General features: G+C 45.2%; 1 protein-coding gene across 4 annotated transcripts in view; it reads left to right on the top strand.

Moving 5' to 3' along the window:
• Positions 1 to 944: 944 nt before the first annotated feature.
• MOSPD1 (motile sperm domain containing 1) overlaps positions 945 to 5,883 on the top strand; it is a 14,713-nt gene continuing 9,774 nt past the window's right edge. For 3 of the 4 annotated variants that reach the window (XM_077760842.1, XM_077760839.1, XM_077760841.1), the window contains exon 1: positions 3,426 to 3,621. The gene's annotated coding sequence lies outside the window, so the exon portion shown is untranslated. Of the gene's footprint in view, positions 990 to 3,425; positions 3,622 to 5,883 lie in introns of those variants that run through there. The other variant, XM_077760840.1, reaches the window with a different exon arrangement.

Here is a 5,883-nt window from a genome sequence, read left to right as displayed (position 1 = left end):
GCACCAGGGCACCGTTTGCTTTTGACACTGTGGAAACACAGATCTTGCGCTCCATCTCCTCCCTTTTTCTAGGGAGTGTGTGCAACACTTCTTTCAGGAAACACCTAGTGGTTGATACCTCCGGCAAGGTCACACATTTTATCTAAAAACCACTTCAGTCACACCTTTGTATGGATATATCCTCATCACCTGATTGAATCTGGGCCACCTGTAAAATATCCCTAAACGGTTTCCTCTCCGTACCTACTGCCTTCATCTCGGCCCTCTCTTCACGTCACATTTATTCCAGAGTTACTTGTTTTTTACTGGAACTACTCTGGAGTTAGGTGCCGTGCTTGGCTGGGCAGCAGCAACCGGTGTTCCTACTTGAGATCTTATCCAGGCAGTTCTCTGCTCAAAACCCTTCCGAGATTTTGCTCATTGGCCGCAGCAGTGGCTCTCAAAGCGCGGTGTGCCTTAGAATCGTTTGGAGGGCTTGTTAAAGCACAGATGAGCGGGCCCCACCCCCCAGAACTTCTGGGTCAGTAGGTCTAGCCTGGGACCCAAGGATTTGCCTTGTTCACCAGGTCCCGGGTGAAGCTGCTGCTGGTCCAGTACCACATGTGGAGAACCGCTGGCATCCAGAATCAAGTCGACACCCCCGAACTTGGCTTACAGGATTTTTCACCATCCCTTGCCACTCCCCCATACATGCTATTTTTTAACCACACGCAGTGCCAGAGCTCATTTTAAGAGTCCCTTTTGTGCTTCTACACATAGACTTCCTGGAATTCACCCCCCTTTCCCCTCCTACTGCAAACTCCTATTTAAGGCAGATCATCACTTTCTTTATGCTCCCAGAGCTTTTTCACCCACCAGCATTTTAACATGGTCACATGATATCCTAATTAGGATGTATGTCTGGTTTTCAGGCTAGACGGAGCTTTTGGAGGGCTGAGACCATGTTTTCATCTTTGCTCCATCTTCCCTAGTGCAGCGCCTAGCATATAGTAAGTGCTCAGTTAATGTTCCTTGAATGAATTTGTGATTCGAAAACTTTGGAGAGTGCCATAGGTGGCAACGTATGTATTTCATATAGTGAAGTAATTAACATGGATTAATACGGATTTCGCTTTGAGAATTGCACATAGATCTTGAAATAACTGAAGACCTTAGATCTTGTAAAATACAGGTTGGAAATAACTGGTTTAAGAAAAATGGTTTTTAAAAAATTTATTCATTTTCGAGAGAGAGTGAGCAGGGGAGGGGCAGGGGCGTGGGGACAGGATCCGAAGTGGGGTCTGTGCTGACAGCAGCGAGCCCGATGCGGGGCTTGAACCCGCGAGCCGTGAGACCATGACCTGAGCTGAAGTCGGATGCTCAACTGACTGAGCAACCTAGGCGCCCCTGAGAAAAATGTATTTCTTTATAAAAGATGCTGCCAGAGGGCATCTTTGTCATTTTAAAAATCTTAAAACATACACTACTCAACGTTTACGGTGTATAGACTGCTGTGAAGTCTTTGGCTTTGGTAAGACATCAGAGCATATGGAAAATCTAGAAAATGTTTAAAAACCAAATAGCCTAATATTTGTACAATGAGCTATTTAACCTATAACGTGAACATCCGAGCATTGCTTGTGAAAGACTTGACTTCAGGAATATACCGGCCCTTAAAAATCCTAATAGACAGGGGCGCCTGGGTGGCTTAGTCGGTTAAGCGTCCGACTTTCGCTTAGGTCATGATCTCGCGGTTCGCGGGTTCGAGCCCCGCGTCGGGCTCTGTGCTGACTGCCAGCTCAGAGCCTGGAGCCTGCTTCAGATTCTGTGTCTCCCTCTCTCTCTGACCCTCCCCTGCTCACTCTGTCTCTCTCTGTCTCTGTCTCTCTCTGTCTCTTTCAGAAATAAATTAAAAAAAAAAACATTAAAAAAATCCTAATAGTACTGGAAATTTAAAGAGGAAGAGAGCCAAGTTGACGAAATGGGAAGGAAAACGAGGTTTTAATACTAGCGAGACCAAAGCAAAAGAACTTATTGCACTTAACTACTTAGTATTTGGCCGGCCCCAAATATGGAGGAAGCAGATAGTTCCTCTGCCCAGATAAAGGGAGGTGGCACAGAGGTGGAGTCGGAACCCTAATCAGGGTAAACGCAGGAGCCAGAGAGAGGGCGTCAGTAGCTGGTTTGAAATGAGTGGTCCTGGGGGGTTCTTGCGCAGAAGTGGTTTAAAGTCTGAAATGGTTAGGGATAACTTGAAGCCCAGACTTCCCCAGAAACTAGTTTCATTTGTTTTTCTTACAGCCCCCCAGTTTCCCAAAAAAGGGGAGGGGGCAAATGACAACATGCTTTTAAAGTGGCTTCTGTTTGAGATCTCCGTTTTGAATCTGTAGTGGGCAGAGGTTTGGAAATTCCCGCTTGTCTCAGAGTCTTCCCTTTTCCTTCTTCTGGTCAATCTAAAGTGAGGAAAACAGAAAATAATCACACTTTGGGGTGCTGCTCTCCCTGGGCGGATAGTGGAAAGTATGTGAGGACTTTGTGTGTTCAGGCTGTTGTGTGAGTGTGGGTGTGAGGGAGAGTAGTTTGCAAACCGGTCACAAGGTGGTGTACACACATCAGGTTTTCTTTCAGATTTCATTCACGATTGCGTTCCTGTCCCTTTGTTCTAAATCTAGTGAGAAGGCAGAGACTANAAGCCGTTCCCGCATCACCAGCTGCTCTGTCTCCCCGTAAGGTCGGGGCTATTTGGGAACCTAGGTGGGCACTGAGGCGCCAGGGCTGATGAGGGAACTGGGAAGGAGAGTGTGGGAGGTGTGGGGAGACATAGCTGGGAGCGCGCATTCTCTGTTCCCTTGCCTGAACCCACGGCAAGCAGCTACCATAGGTTTACTGTCCCTTTAACTGGGACCCTTTCCCTGTCCTTTATGGACAAAGTGTGCTCAGCTATGAGGAAGAGGAATGTTCCTTGATGGAGGAGACACCCATAGGCAAACTGGTAAGTTCAGGATCTGCTACGTGCCTGACCCTGAGGTTGGGTCTGTGTAGGATGCCTCAAACCAACACAAAACCCACAGAAAACCAATATGGCATTATGCTCAAGTCTGGGGGCGGGGGGGAGTCGAAATTCATCCACTCAGAGCAAATGTCAGGATATGCAATCCATACAGCCAATACAGTCAAAGGTAATGTCCTAAAAATTAGATCTATATAGGTCAGAGAAGTAAAGACCACAAAGAGGAACTTTGTACTAGGCTTTGAAGAATGCATAACGTTTTGGTGTCCAGAGAGGAGGAATAAAATAAACCTTGGGGATTCCTGCCCTAGTGAATAGTTTCTGAGAGCCGAAGCTGCCCTTTCATAACCAGGAAAAGAAAGTGTACTCAACTTGGTCAGTAAAATCGTCTCTCAATTTCCTTATAAAACTGTAAAGGAAACACACGCATCGAGACTTGAATTTTGGATCCTCCTTTGAGAACTCCTCTCTTCTGGAAAAGCAGGGAAATTTTGTAGCGATGAGGGTGTGTGTGGCAGTGAGCGCCCCGGAGGCAGGACTTTGGAAAGGAGACCCAGAGGAGGCGGTCACTGTGTAGGAAGGTGTGAGTCTGGAGAACAGAGGTCTGCCGCCAGCACCTTGTGCAACCCGGGGTAAGTCCCTTCTCTCTCCGGGGCTCGTCCCTTCTCTCTCCGGGGCTCGCGCTCCTCCTAGGGCAGATGAGGCGGGCTGGGAGCTGACAACGGTCTTTGACTCTGTGTGTGTGTGTGTGACTTGGGCAAAGCAACCTCCTAAACCGATTTGTAGTAAGGTTTTACCGGCTTAGTATATAATCTCTGCCCAGAATGTTTGCACCTCATCATTTTGCAACACGGACAGAAGCAAAGAGAAAGCGTTAGTCTCCCGAAAACCATCAATTAGAGGCAGGTGTGATGCTTCATTATGTTTGTTGGCAGAGTCTCTGCTCTTGCTTCGGGTGACCTGGTGCTAATTCCCCTCCAATTTCCATCGGTTGGAGTTCAGGAGGCAATTTCTATCTTCGCCAAGATAAGTGAGAAATGGGAACAGAGCTACAAAAAAGAAATAACAAACTGCTAAAAGCCAATGAAACACTTCTTTAATGGTGACTGGGGGATAGACAGCCTATTCACAATTCATGGGGAAAGGTGCACATATCCAGCTCGTAAAGGGAAAGCTTCAACATGAAAAAGAAAGAGTATGAATTCTACTAAACCATTACGTAGAGCTAGCAAAACTTCCACTCTGACGTATGCCAATGAACTTCCCCTTGGGGTTAGAACGAAGAGCTTACTGCTCGCTCTGTGTGGTTACCTTTGACCTCCCGGTCAGATTTATAAAGCGTGTCCTACTCCTGGGAAAAAGAAGCTTGCACGTTTTCCTCAGTCTGCAAGTCCTCTTAAACCTTTGTTTTTCTCGCTGTAATGTTTCTGTTGCATATAAAATAATTTTAAAGAGCTGCAATCATTGTATTTACCAGTTTAAGGTTTTCAGTGGTATTAAAGGATCACGGATTGGAAAATGCAATTAACGGAGATTTGTCACACATTGTTTCTAAATTCCTTCTTGAGTTTCCAAGGTGGCACCTCTTCCAAATTAGGCCCTGGTAGAGTTACACATTAAATTACACATTTAATTTAACTTAATCTAATTTTATTTTTTTATTTTAGGGAGTGAGCACACTTAGGGGGTGGGGGGGGAGCCTGTTAATGGACCGTTGGGCTGTTTCCGATCTTTCCCTATTGACAACAGCTAACCCTTACTGAGCGCCAGGCTTTGTTCTGTGTGCCTCACGTAAATTATTTAATCCTCAACACTGAGGATTAAACAAGTTCCATGTGTATAATTTCATGCAAGAGGAATACTTATGGCAGATAAATTCCTAGAAGTAGAATCTCCAGCACCAGGTGTCGTCAGTGAGCCCATGAGTGGCCCTCTCCGCAATGTTAAGAACATGCCTGGCTGCTCCCACCATGTGCTATCAAACTTTTAAAAAATATTTTTTAAATGTTTATTTATTTGGAAAGAGAGAGAACAAGAGAGCACGCACGCACAAGCAGGGGAGGGGTAGAGAGAGAGGGAGAGGGGATCCCAAGCAGGCTCTGTACTGTCAGCAGCCGAGGGATCGAGCCCTGCACTGGGGATCTCGAGATCATGACCTGAGCTGGAATCAAGAGTCAGATGCTGACTGAGCCGCCCAGGCGCCCCTCAAACTTTTTGGGTTTTGCCAGTCTGACAAGTAGTAACCTGTATTTCGGTATAGCTTTAGTTTGTATTTCTCTTGTGAGTCAAGTTACATATCTTTTGGTAAGTTTAAAAACAATCTGTATGTCGTTTTATTTGTATATATTTTTTTGAGAGCGAGGGCTCAAGTAAGTGAGGGGCAGAGAGACGGAGGGAGGGAGGAGGGAGAGAAGCAGGGCTCACCCAAAGTGGGGCTTGTGTTCACTCGGTACGGGACTTAAACTCATGAATTATGAGGTCATGACCTGAGCTGAAATCAGATGCTTAACAGACTAAGCCACCCAGGCACCCTGTATGTCCTTTTCTATAAAATATCGTAGCATTTGCTCACTTTTATATTGAGTGCTTTTATAATAGTGATTTTTATTTCCTCTACATACAGTAGGGAAGTTAGACATGGCCTATGATTGAAATGTTCTTTTGGCTTTGCTTAAAAGTTTTTTGTCATGCAGTGTTTTAAGAGTTTTTATGTAGTTGAATTTGTCAATATTTTTTTGGTTTCTGGTTGTTAGAATGCCTCAGATTATATTTTAAAAAGTGTCCCATGGTTTCTAGTGTTTTATGGTTTTTTTCCCCCCTGCATTTAAAACTTGGATCCATTTGGAATTTACCCAAATAAAATTTTAGAATTTTACAAGGAGAAAGGGATAAAT

The sequence above is a fragment of the Crocuta crocuta genome, unplaced genomic scaffold (assembly GCF_008692635.1).
Source record: "Crocuta crocuta isolate KB4526 unplaced genomic scaffold, BGI_CrCroc_1.0 scaffold475, whole genome shotgun sequence".
Lineage (NCBI taxonomy): Eukaryota > Metazoa > Chordata > Mammalia > Carnivora > Hyaenidae > Crocuta > Crocuta crocuta.
The sequence above is the reverse complement of the archived record's forward strand: the minus strand, read 5'-3'. Positions and strand labels throughout refer to the sequence as shown.